Source organism: Pongo abelii, chromosome 6 (genome assembly GCF_028885655.2).
Source record: "Pongo abelii isolate AG06213 chromosome 6, NHGRI_mPonAbe1-v2.0_pri, whole genome shotgun sequence".
NCBI lineage: Eukaryota > Metazoa > Chordata > Mammalia > Primates > Hominidae > Pongo > Pongo abelii.
Genome location: NC_071991.2, coordinates 18,728,003 through 18,741,904, shown reverse-complemented (window position 1 = coordinate 18,741,904; position 13,902 = coordinate 18,728,003). Strand labels below are relative to the sequence as shown.

The 13,902-nt window shown below is 44.5% G+C and overlaps 1 protein-coding gene across 13 annotated transcripts in view; it reads right to left on the bottom strand.

Moving 5' to 3' along the window:
- Positions 1–13,902, bottom strand: part of AUTS2 (activator of transcription and developmental regulator AUTS2) — a 1,192,438-nt gene that overhangs the window by 126,419 nt on the left and 1,052,117 nt on the right. The gene's annotated exons all lie outside the window — the stretch shown is intronic.

Sequence of the window (13,902 nt, the reverse complement as noted above, 5' to 3'; positions counted from 1 at the left end):
TATTAACTCATTTAATCCTTTCAGTAAACCATAATGCCATTATCATTATTCCCATTTCGCAGATGAAGAAATTGGGGCAAAGAGAGGGCAAGTAACTTGCCTTAGCTCACACAGCCAATAAGGGGTGAGTCCAGGATTTGAATCCAGGCCATCTGATTCCAGAGTTCTGTGCTGTCAACCAGCTCACAATGCTACCACCACAATCTGTCATGGCACCTTATCATCTGGGCATCTTCCACTTGTCAGTAAGCTCCAGCTCAGAGGCCCCCAGCTGCCAGTGGAGCACTTCTTGACACTGACTCCTCTGTCAGCCACATGCATCCTGGGAAAGCTGGTAACGTTGCACTGTTTATGGGTTTGTGTTCACATTACAGTTGTCCCTTGGTATATGGGAGGAATTGGTTCCAGGACACTTGAGTATAGTAAAATCTGTGCATACTCAAGTCCCACAGTTGGCCCGGCAGAATACATGCATACAAAAATTCGGCCCTCTGTATATGTGGTTTTTGTATCCTGTGAATACCGTATTTTTGATCCAAGTTTGGTTTAAAAAGCCCCACAACTAAAATCCATGCATTTCAAACCCAAGTTGTTTAAAGGTCAACTGTATGCTGAGTGCTTCTGTAGCTAAACGGAATGCTACCTCACTAAAGATTTGTGTTTCTGCCTGAGTGTGTGGCTCATGCCTATAATCCCAATACTTTGGGAGGTGGAGGCGGGAAGATCACTTGAGCCCAGGACTTCAGACAAGGCTGATCAACACAGTGAGATTCTACCTCTACAAAAATAAAAAATAAAAAATAAATAGATAGATAAATAAATAAACAGCTGGTCATGGTGATGTGTGCCTGTAGTCTCAGCTACTCAGGAGACTGAGGCGGGAGGATCGCTTAAGCCCAGGAGGTTTAGGCTATAGTGAGCCATGATCACGCCACTGCACTCCAACCTGGGCAACAAAACGAGACCCTGTCTTAGGAGAAGAAGAAAAAAAAGATCTGCGTTTCTGATTTCAGAGAACCTCCTATAAGACTATGTTAGACCTGGTAGGAAAACGGTGCCCTGTAGCCTTATAAATAAACACCTCCTTGGGAGGCCAGTTTTGTATTAGTTTGAATCTGATGAAATTGTTGTTTGGAAGGACAAAAATTGTTGAATATAAGCATTTTTTTTCTCTTTCTTTTGAGACAGGGTCTCTCTCTGTTGCTCAGGCTGGAGTGCAGTGGTGCAATCAGAGCTCAACGCAACCTTCAATTCTTGGGCTCAAGCGATCCTTCTGCCTCAGCCTCCTGAGTCCTGAGGACTACAGGTGTGCATCACTACGCCTAGCTAATTTTTTGTATTTTTGGTAGAGACAGGGATCTTGCTATGTTGCCCAGGCTGGCCTTGACCTCCTGTCCTCAAGCAAACCTCCCAGCTCGGCCTCCCAAGGTGTTGGGATTACAGGCGTGGGGCACCGCGCCTGACCAAATATCAGCAATTTCAAGGAGTTCAATGTGTCCTTGGCTAGGCCTTACTACTGGGTCAGGGCTGGTCTAGCAGCAGCATCCATGGTGTCCCTGTGCACGCCACTGATGGCTTCCCAATCTTCCCAGTGACTCTCTCTCCTGGAAACCACAGTTTCTGGAAGAAAGTGCTTGTTTCCAAAATGTTTTCCTTTAGTGATTAGGCATTCAGAAAGAACAATGGCCACAAATATACCCTTAGTAAACTGCCTAATGATTAAATAATATATTACTAAAATTTGAATATAAAAAGGCCATCTTTACATGTGAAAGCTAATGGGCATGTTTGACAAACTTCAGTACAGCTGCTCAGACAGAGAGGGAACTAAAAGAGGAGAGAAATTATGAGGTTTCATCACTTTGCAAGTTCAACAACAACACAAAATCCCACAGAGTCCAACAGCTGCCATTTACTCCAGGGGCAAGTGGCCACCTTAAATACACGTTTCTTTGAATCCACTTACTACATGGCTGGCCACGTAATCATTTGATGCAAAACTGTGTGTGAGCTTTACAGGTACCAGTGCAATTGACTGAAGGGATAAGGCAGGTTTGGAATGATGAAAAGACAAGTTTCCAGGGGTCTTTCTCTTCTTGTATATTAAAGAGAGACTTTTAAGATTCTTTTCTATTGCATGAACCACAAATTGTCAATAAGGACAGAAAAGGAACGTCATTCTGTCCATCTTGCTTTGGCTGGCCCCATCTACTTACTCTCAAACTCAACAATTTCATTTCTGCCTTGGTGGAGTCAGAAAACAACTATGGCCTGGGTATTTGAGTTCAATTTTAGGCTGCATTCACCACTGACAATGTGACTTAAGCCAAAACCACATTTCTATTAGCAAATACACTCATTCTGAGATGTGGTAGTGATTATTGTCCACTAATTATCTGACACTCATTCTGAGACGTGGTAGTGATTATTATCCACTAATTATGTGCCAGACTCATGATCCTTCTACAGTACATGCATTTCACAGGTACATGCATGTTGTCTCAGGTAAGCAACTGTCCGGTGAAGGACTCCATTTCTGGGCCACCCCTGCCTTTCGCTACTAGTTAAGGTCACATGACTAGTTCTTGGCAATGGCAGAGGTGCTAAGTGTCAATTCTGAGTCTTCCTCCCCACGGTTGGGTGGATATAGAAAGTAAGAGGCTTATGAGATGGCAAAGCCACAAGATGAAAAGAACGGGGTCCCTAAGACACTGCAAGGGGAGTCATGGCCAACCAGCAAGATCCATAAGACTGTCAGATGGATGAGAAGTCAACATCCATTGCATTGAAGCCTTTCTTCATGTGGGGCTCCGCTTGCTATAGGAGCTCACTTTATTCTTTTCTTTTCTTTTTTAAAAGACAGAGTCCCGCTGTTGCCCAGGCTGGAGTGCAGTTGCATGAACTCAGCTTGCTGCAATCTCTGCCTCCTGGCAGAATTCAAGCAATTCTCCTGCCTCAGCCTTCCAAGTAGCTGGAATTACAGGTGTGTACCACCACGCCTGGCTAATTTTTTCTATTTTTAGTAGAGATGGGATTTCACCATGTTGGCCAGGCTGGTCTCAACCTCCTGCCCTCAAGTGATCCGCCTGCCTCGGCCTCCCAAAGTGCTGGGATTACAGGCGTGAGCCATCGCACCCAGTCAGGAGCTTAGACTTTATTCTAGTCAACATATGGAACCTCAGTTATTCTGTAAAAAGGCCTTTCATTCCTCCACAGAACTTACTATCTTCTATCTGTAAAATGGGGATAAGTGTTTAAAAATTGCTAATGACCTCCAGATGAAGAGCAGCACTGAATAGCAAGTAATAAGAGCAAAACACAGCTATCTTTTCTTCCACAACTAGGTTCAACAGTCAATATTTAGGGAAAAGAAACACAACATCAATTTACTTTTCCTAAAACAACCAACTGCAATGACTGAGAACCCAGCAAGACTTCTTTCCCACCATGCCCTGTGCCTGACTCCCAACCCTGCTGCTGACAAGGCAAGGACAGGAGAGGCAGAAGCTGAAAAAGAGCTCACTTATCCCAATCTTGTAATGAGGTGTGGCCCAGAAAGATTTCTTCTTAACACCTGCCTACCCTCTATTAGAGAACTTCCTCCCAGGGAAAGGCTGGAGGAAAATGACATTATTATTTCCTCATTTGGGATAAATTGCTACAGGCCTAGGTATGTAGGCAACGGTGCCAGAGGAGTGATTTATGAAGCCCGTTTCTCTCTCTCAGGCCCTAGATACAGTTACAACTCTCGCTTGAACACTGGGGATTACAGCTTCTAATGAATCACTGCCCACACATTATCCTGCAGGTCACCTCTGGGTTTGGAAATGAGGACTGTTTCCCAGGTAGTAATTAGGATTTCCCTTTCCTTCCCTTAAGACATTTCTGCCTCTCCAGGACACATGTCCATAGCTTGGCTCTGGAAAGGGCAGGGCGGTGGTGCCTGTTCCAGGATAAAGCCCATCTTACGAGTCTACCTACTTTTCTGAGGCCCTACAGGCAGCCCCAGCATTAAGCTGCCCAAAGCACGCTGCCACTGTGCAATGGGCAGAAGGCATTCTGCAGTGGGCTGGGAGAATAACGCAGTGCTTCCCACTCAGGGCCAACTTTCAAAGAGACAGCTGTGTCAGCGCAGCTGCCTGGGCCTGTGGGAAGGGCCGACAGCCCCCACCTGGCCCACATCTGTGGCTTCAGGTGTCTGCCCCACCCCCATTGTCTGCTCACCCTTTCAGTCTGGTCCACCAGGCCAATACCTGGTGGAACTGTGGAAGGTTCCAACCTTCCTGCAGGAAAGGAAGGCGTTACTGGGCAGAGATGGGACTGGCTTTCTGGGTGGTTGTTAGTATTCTAACTTTTATTCATAACCTTTTTTTTTCCTTCAAACAACAGTATCCAAAAAGCCATTCCCATACCTTAAGTAAAACGTTAAACCTGAGGTCAGCACTGGGCCTGTGCAGAGGCCCTGCTCGTGCAGCACAGCCTGGGTCCACCTTCCCAGACTCATTTGTTCTAACTGCTCTACACCAGCATCGACCTACAGATCTACAGGTTTGTTCTAACTGCTCTACACCAGCATTCGATGTACAGAAAGTACTGTCTCATTTGGTTCTCACTGAAGGGAAGATCCTATTATTGCCATTTCACAGATAAAGCTAAGGAAGTTGCCCAAGGTCACAGACTGATCAGGTAATGGAGCTAGGACAGCAAGATCTGAGTCCAAAGCGTGTGTGTTCCAGGATGTCCTCACACTGCCACCCTCCTCCCACCCTGGGCACCTGCCAGAGGGAGCGACTATTCACTCAACAGTCCTCCTGAATTTTCCTGCCTGCATCTCAACCCTCATTTTCACATTTTCCAGGGGACTACCTTCCCCTCATTCCTGCAACCTAATTCTACCTGTGAAGCCCCCTCCACTTTGAAGTGCATCCAAGAAACACCTTCCTGAAGAAGATGGCCTCAGACACTGCCAGGCAGAGTTTGTGTCTCTTCTGAAACAACCTATGTTCTGCCTGGAATTTCAGCTGCTTCTGTCCTGGTCTTCTTTCTCCTGTCAGGTAATTAGGTGGCATCTAGAACGCCAGCTAATCTCCATTCAAATGCCGGCTCTGGAGTGAACAAGAACAGTCCACTGTCTGTGCTGACGTTCTAGTAGGGGAGAAAGACAAATAAAAGTCAACAAATGAATAAAGAAGGTAATTGCAGGGTGTGACATCTGTCATGAGGGCTAGCCCAAGATAAGGGATGGTCAGGAAAGCTGAGAAGGTTCCATCTGCACAGTGTTAGGGATTCAGTGACTTAATGGTGAAATGCCAGGCTCTGGCACATAGTAGGCCTTTAGTATGCACGTTAGGTCCCTCATCGAGGGACAACAATGCAGGCTAACAGCAAACACTTTCCAACTTAGCTGCTGTGTGGCCTGTGGTGACATGAACAAATGATAGCATGACAAAGCCCCAGAGCCTTCCCATGTAAAATGGGGTTGAATTAACCAACAGCAACTTCCCCTGGTGAGGACATGACGACAGGATGCACATAATGTACGTAGCCTTCGGCCGGTCTCACGGGAAATGCTCTGCCATGGTGGTGGTTGACATTGGTGGAAGGAACTGTAGAGGCTGTGGGGGAAGAGACAAAGGAAGGGGTGGGGCTTCCTCATATTCTGCCCCATTGTGCTCGAACCAGGTCTTGCCATCTGCAGGCCTTCAATACGTATCTGTTGTACCTGGGTAAATGAAACATCTGATTATCCCTTCTCTCCAAATCTATGCTCACTTTGAGAAGCTGTGCACAGAGCTAGGTGCCTGGATTCATCACACAGATGGCGATCGGGCCTTGGGCTTGCACAGAGTCTGAGGTCTGTCTTGAGGGAGTGTCTAATCTGTTTAGAGAAAGACATCACACTGAGATCTTATCGACCCAGGACAAAGTGGTAGGAAATGCAACACTGTAGACCCTGCCAAGGATGCCACGCACAGTTGCTTGCATTTCTTTCTTTCTTTTCTTTTTTTTTTTTTTTCTGTTTGTGAGACAGAGTCTTACTCTCTTGCTCAGGCTGGAGTACAGTGGCGCAGTCTTGGCTCACTGCAACCTCTGCCTCCTGGGTTCAAGTGATTCTCCTGCCTCAGCCTCCAGAGTAGCTGGGACTACAGGCATGCAACACCATGCCTGGCTAATTTTTGTATTTTTAGTAGAGATGGGGTTTCACCGTGTTGGCCAGGCTGGTCTTTAACTCCAGACCTCAAATGATCCGCCTGCCTTGGCCTCCCAAAAGTGCTGGGATTCCAGGCATGAGCCACCATGCCCGGCCAGTTGCCTGCATTTCTGACAGCCCAGGACTGCACGTGCCCTTTATGTGCGTGCAATCTCTCCTGCCACTTGCCACCCTTCCCCTTGGCCATATTTTCCCTTCACAGAACTGCCCACGATTTGACATTACAGTATGTATTTGCAAGTTTGTTTGTTTATCCACCATCTCCATGACTAGAAAATAAACAAGTGCCACAAAGGCAGGGGCTCTGATCTCTCTTTTCCCAGCCATAACAGTTCCAGGTCCCACAACAGTGCCTGGTCCATGGTATCCTCCCAGTAATGTTCATAACTTGAACCCTTGCGATAATCTCTAGGAGATGGGTGCAATGAATCTTGCAGTGATTCCCCTATGTTACACACAAGGAAGCTGAGCTCAGTTAACATGCCCGGGGTCACATGGCCAGGAAGTGACACAGCTGTGGAACCTAGGCAAGCTGTATGATGAGGCTGCGGGACAGTGGCTCTTAGCCCGGACCGCACATGGAATCACCTACGTGGGAGTGGAAAGTCAGAAATCTTAATACCCAGGCCACACCCAGACCCATTATAACAGAATACGGGTGTCATTTAGTAGGGCCCAGGTTTAGTATGTTTAAAGCTTCCCAAGTGATTCCAACGCGCAGTTCAGGCTGAGGACCGCCAGTCGTGGGCGTGATATCCTGCAAGGGCCGCGGGAATTCAGAGGTCAGGTGCCAAACCTCACTGTCCATGCCTACCTCCCACTGGTAATGCCCACAGCAAGGCTCCTTGTCCCCCCTGAGAACAGGCGGCGGCCAATCACCCAAAGAAAGCTTTAAGTATGTGTAACACCACTCCAACAACCCCCGTGGCCCGCCAGGGAGTGGACTGGAAAACCAGTTTAGATTCGCAAAGAAGCTGGTATTAAAATCACGGAAGTCTCTCTGGCTCAGGCTGCCATGCATGTTAGGGCTTGTGAATAATAAAAGGGGAGCTTGTAATTCTACTAAAAAATGAAATTTCCCCATTTCTGCAGAATAAACAAAAACAAAATAATACATTAGCTCTGCAATATGTCTGTGCTTCAGGGCTTCAGACTGTCATTAAAGTTGGATTTTATCCATGACGGATTTCTCCACTCCCCTCGCACCCCAAATAAGAAAATACGCAGCCTTACCATGAATTTCCTTTTCTTTCTATTTTCTATCTGCATGTGGTTATCCGTACTAAACTGTAGAGAAAGTTTCCAAGACACTGGGCTTTTGTTTGCAATTCTTTGTGTTGGCCCTAAGACATCTCCCAGGCAGTTCTTAAGAATCCTATAGGACAACGCTGAAAGAAGTACCTTTCGCAATTTAGGGAAGATAAAAAGAAGCCCCCCAGAAGCCTGTGCTCTTGTCTGTGTGAGGTAACTCAGAGGGAGTTGTAGAGGGGCTGCTGGCTCTGGTTTCAAAGCGGATCAGCCCCGTGAGGGGCTGGATTCAGCCGAGAGATGGATCAAAGGCTCTTGTAGGTGGCAGCAGGGCTTTGAAGCTCTTCTCTGAAAAGACCTGGCACCTACTTCCTCTGTGCATGAGGCATGTGCAAGTGTGGTGTTGTGAGGGAGTGGTGTTTTGCTGTTAGCACAGGCACCCCTAGTACCCTAGACAGTTCCCCAGGGCCTCCAGGATCAGCATAATCATCCTCAGGCTGCAAGCTGAGACATTCTGGCCAGTACACACTGTCTAATTTTAAGAAGGAGCTCCACCAGGTCCATAGTAGGTACGTATCAAACTAGACTTGGCGTTCAACTGTCCAGGATAGTTGAGGCCAATGGAAAACTCTCATTATAGTCCAATTGTTCTCATATCTGCTTTGGCAGAAGCCAAAATATTTAAAGAAGCATGACTTACATGGTTTTCCTTACCCCTCTTCCTTTCTTGGGCAGATAGAGTATGGTGCCTCAAATATATCCGTGTGAACAGGCAAAAAGAAAACCAAAGAGGCTTGGATGTGCCATAGATTGGGAAATGAGTCACTTGCAAAACCCAGGGCTTGGTGGAAGCAATCCTCCAAGGGCCCCCAAGGGGATCAAGTTCTCAGGTTTCTCCCTGCCTGTCCCCAGAAACATGAGGTTACTTGTTCACACGTGGTCAAGTACGATGCGGATGACTTGAATACCAACTAAGCTTCTCCATACTGGGATCCCATGCCATGACAGGGATGGAAAAAAGCCCTGATGACAGCTACAGGTCAGGTTACAGCTCAGATCCCTTAGTGAAGAAGTGACGCCAGGGGAAAAAATAGCAGCAAATTAGACGCTCAGTAATATTCCAGAGATGGCTCCACAAGTGGCCTGGGCTAACAGAGCAACTCACATCTAGCTTTGATGTCTTGATAGGTTTTTAACAAATTCTCCTTCAGTTATCCAGCTGCTTAGCTAATCAGATATTATTACCTCCTTTGTGCTTCCTTTCCCAGCTCTCTCTCTGTTTATCAGGCCTGCCTTGCTGTAAAAAGAGCTCCATAATGATCCCTATCTAAATATTTCACTTCTAATACAAAGGTCTGTGTTTTGCATTCCAGAGAGACTCTACAGCTCACTCTGCTAAGAATTAGCTCCCCTGCCTCTTCGGAAAAAATAAGCTGATTTTACTTGTACATGATCTCGATGGAATTTTCTTATATAATGTATTCTTGCATGCAAAACCGAGTAGACAGACATTAAGACAGTGGGTTAACCCCAGCTACACACACCAAAGACATCTGCAGAGAATGCTGACTGGCAACCGCAGCCACTCATCCTTGGGCTTTGTCCTACATTAGAAAACCAGAAGGGACACTTGAGGCAAGCTGCAAAATGCCATCAGAAAAATGGCATCAAAATGCCATCAAGAGGATATTAATGAAGCACCTGAGAAGTCCAAGAGCAGAGTAACCAGCAGAACTTGGTGTTCTGTCTCCTCTCTTCCTCATCTCTAAAACCGCTGCTGGGGTTGTTCTGGGATTTTAAAAATACAGATATGACCTAGTCCCAGCACAAACCCATACACCTTAGCTTGTAGGATGTGAGTGACAACTGCATGTTCAAATTCAGCTCATGGGGAAGGAAATGTCCTAAGAAATCTGGGCCTAGTCGCAGAGGTTGAAATGAACAGGTAACATGGCTGGGTTATCTGTGGCTACGATGTCCTCCCGTAATCCTACTGCATGCTGCCATGGGCACTGGAACTCGAGTGCTAGAAACAGGAAAGTGTCTCCGAGGCAGGCTGTGAAGGCCCAGGCTCCCGTGCCAACTCTGTGAAGGCTGGTAGGATCCTGTCCAAGTCACCTCAGCTCTTATACCCTTATTTCTTCATCCGTCAAACGCAGATAATAGTTATGGAAAGTACTGAAATAATATGTATGAAAGTGCTTTGTAAACTATCAATCTCTACAGATAGTAAGTATTTCAGGATTAGATCCATTTGGCACCTCGCAGATTAAATCAATTCTTGCTGTTCTTAAATGACTTCCTAATTTTATATACATAATATTAAAAAGAAGACAATAAGAGCCAATAGTTCAGACCATGGAATTAAATAATATTTAAACTATTCCATGAAATTAAGACTGGTGGAAGAGAACTCTTCAAATTTATTTTGAATTTTCAAAATAATATCTATTCCAGAAAAGTAATCTATTAAAAAATACCAATTATGTATTTCTGTGCTGCAAAGGAAAAATACAGACATTATACGGTTTTACTAAGAAAAATGAAATTATTTTTGCTAAGGGATTGAGGGCCCCAAAGTGGCTTACCTATCCCCCAAAAGGGATAGACAGAGGTACAGAGCACCTCTGGAAATATAAATATTATTTATTTATATATAAATATTCCCCAAAAAGATTTGGCTGGGTGGATAACACACAACATCCAAAAGACTTGGCAAGCTCGATCCTGGTGGGCATCAAGAAGTCCTGTCAAATAGAAAAAGCACTGATGGGGAATCAGGTGTCTGCAGATGATCAACAATCAGAAAAAACTGCTGGCAATAATCCCAGAGGACTGGCCATAGACTCTTGGCAGGGCTTGGATTCCTGGGTCAAAGCAAAAGGTGCTCTGACCACTGTCTAGGGGGTTCAGCTGGGTGTGGCAGACCTGGGTTGGCTGCTCCCCCAGTAGCCATCCCTTTCTCTTGTCTTCCAATAGAACCCTGATGTGGCATGTTTCCAGTGCCAGGGAAGGTAACGATTGGTCTAAGCCAATGACGGCAATCTCTTTCCCCTATGCCAGAGGCAGGTGATGCTGTTCAAGCAAGCAGGTCCCAAGAAGAAAACCATCGGGGGCTTCTGGGAAAAATGTCCCCTGCTCAAAGAGAACAGCATTTGGAATCCCCTCTGTTTATGCCCACCCCTTTCCTGTAAAGCAGGGTGCCACGTGAGGAAGTGACATTATACTTGGTGTTTCAGTAACCTTCTTGCATCCATGAGGGAAGTCATCCCCCAACACTGAGATGGCAGTGTAGGAAGGCGGAAGGGTCCTAGGTCTTCTGTGACAACACTGAGTCTCTACAACAAGCTTTCTATTACTCATCTCCACGCTTCTTGTAATGGGAGAGAAATGTCTTTACTTTGTAAGCTGCAGTCATCTGGGTTTTCTGTTACTTGCTGATAAAACAGGGAAACACTCTTCCTGTGAGGGTGAACATTGGCTCAAGGACTGGAGAGGGCCCGAGTTCTGAGGGGCCTCTTATGGTTCTTGGCTGTGAGAAAGTGGAAAAGCCATGTGCACAAGGGCCGCTGCTTCCAGGCACTGCCAAAGTAACTCTACAGTGTGGGATGTCCCAAGAGCAATGGGCCCTGCTGAATCTGACATTTCTGAATCTGAGTTCTGAAAGATACTTTGTGGGTGTCCAAACTCCAGGGACTAATTATTTCAAGTCAACTTGCAGTGCACTTGGGGCCTTGTTTTAAAAGTTTATTTCACATACTTGCACTTCTTGGCCTTTTGACTGTCAAGGAGAGAGGCTATTACTCCATGCAGCAATTTAAAAAGAGAAGTGAGGATTTTTAAAGTCATTATTAACAAAAGTGCCAAGCAGGAAAGTAGAGCCTAAGTATCCCACTGAGAGAAAGTACCAAGACAGAAAATAATGTGCCACAGATAATACCACAAAAGCAAACTTTTTGGAAGACAAGGTACTTTATCAAATACCATAGTCACCTTTCTTTAATGAACTAGCCTCAATAGTGGTATTTAAAACATGAACAGAATTTCGTCTCATTTCTTATGCTGAGAAAGTCTAGAGAATATTAACCCTGAAATATATACTGAATATTCTTGCAAATAAGTAACAAATTTACTAACCCCTAATTGTTCTTTCTTTGCAGGAACTCCTTAGCTATTACAAAGGAAGTAGAATAAATGCCATTAATACAATTACAAAAAATAAGCAGTATGGTTTACATTCCCATGTACTCTATGGCTTAGAGCAGCTCATTAAGCCCAAGGTGGCCTCCATATTATTTTTGTAAATAAAGTTTTATTGGAACATAGTGACGTCCATCCATTTATGTATTACAATAGCTTTTTTGCATTACAATAGCGAAGTTGGGTAGTTGCTACAGAGACTGTATGGCCCTCAAAAGCCCTCAAATATTTACTATCTAGACCTTTACTGCAAAAATTTGCTGACCCCTGGTTTAGTGTAATGGTTATTCTTTTCTCTGAATTGACAGATAATGCTCATTTTGACAAGGCCCCCACATCTTGTACAGTAGTAGAGGACTATCATATTTCCATAGTTCCATAACCATTAGCAGTGATTTCTGGCTTATTATGGGCTTTGGCACTGAAAAGATAGGCTGTGGATTAACATACAATTTCCTGGGTCCTGACTCTAAGTCCATCCTTTTTTCTTCCATTTAAGACAAATCACAATGCAAGGGAGAGTGTCACACTGAAGTATTAACACTGAAGGATGATGATATTATCATTAAAGAATATTACTGAAGGGAAACATTCTAATTTATACAAACAGTACATAGTTTGCAAACTTCCAAAACCTAACAATCATTCATAACAAATCACTTCAATCCACTTATAGCTGATTACAACGTCCCCACGTGCCCAACACCAGGGTTGAGAGCCAGTGACTGTAGCCAGTTATTTTAAAGAAAAAAATACAACTGATCTCAAGATTTATTTATTCATTCATCCTTTCAGCATTTGAGTAGCTATTGTGGGCAAGCTCTGTGCTAAACATTCTGGGGTGGGAAGATGACTGAAGATACTACAGATGCAACCTTGGCTCTCAAGAAACTAAAGGTACAACCTTGGCTTTTGAGAAACATGCCCTTCAAAAGGACAGGAAATAATGGCCTCTTGAGGAAAATGAGAAAGCAATATCAAAAAGAGCTTCAAGAAGTAGCATTTGAACTGGCCCTCAGAGAGGTATAGGATTTTAATTGGTAATGGTGGCAAACCACTTGGGGAAGGGAAGTCTAGGGCGTAAGGATCACAGAGACTGACATACTTCGTCCGTGTTCACAGTTAAGTATTAGAATTAGGATTAGAACCCAGGTATCCAGTGTGAAGCATTCTTCAAAAGCCATTTACAAGGCATTTGAAATATATTGAGTGTTAGGTTTCCAAAGAGAAAATGTAAAAGTATGAGAGATATTGTTATTAATTTTTTTTTGAGACAGGGTCTCACTCTATTGCCCAAGCTGGAGTGCAGTGGCATGCTCATAGCTCGTGCAGCCTTGAAAGCAATCCTCCTGTCTCAGCTTCCTGAGTAGGTAGGACTGCAGGTGTGTACCACCATGCCTGGTAGATTTTTTATTTTTTTTGTAGAGACAGAGTCTTCCTATGTTGCGCAGGCTGGTCTTGAATTCCTAGGCTCAAGTGATCCTCCTGTCTTGACCTCCCAAAGTGCTGGGATTATAGGCATGAGCCACCACACCTGGGCTTGTTAAATTTTTAAACCTCTATTTAAATAAGGGGAGGGGAGGATTGTCATATAAATTATATTAGGAAAGAGTATTTACATTACAAGAAAGAATCTGGATATCAGGCCAGATAAAACATCAACCAATCACCAAAAGACACCACCATTGCCAAGAGTCAAAAAAGATCTCAATATCCAAGAGTAAATCAGAGTCTACAATTAGTTTACAATAATCAAAATACACCAATAAAACCATTCTTTTTTTTAAAAAAATAAGACACAGGGTCTTGCTATGTTGCCCAGGCTGAACTCAAACTCCTGGGTTCAAATGATCCTCCTGCCTCAGCCTCTCGAGTAGCTGGGACTACAGGCGCACGCCACCACATCTGGCCAAAACCATTCTTGAAAATTCGGGCTACCACAATTTTCTATGACTTGGCACATTTTCCAACTGGGGATGTCTCTCTCAGTGTAGTCTTTTATATTTATTCAGGTACTTGATCTTTAGCAGAAATGATGATTTAAGACTTTATACCCATGAACTCCTTGTGTTTAGATAATGTCAATTCTTTTCCCTCTAATTGCCACGTAAATTCCATTTTTACATTTTAAATGGCATAAATTGTCTAACCCTAAAAAAAATGCAGAAGTACTTTTGCTGGTGTTAAGTAGGACAAATCAAATAGAGAAGAAGGAAGGCCGGGTATTACGCTGTGGCTTAATT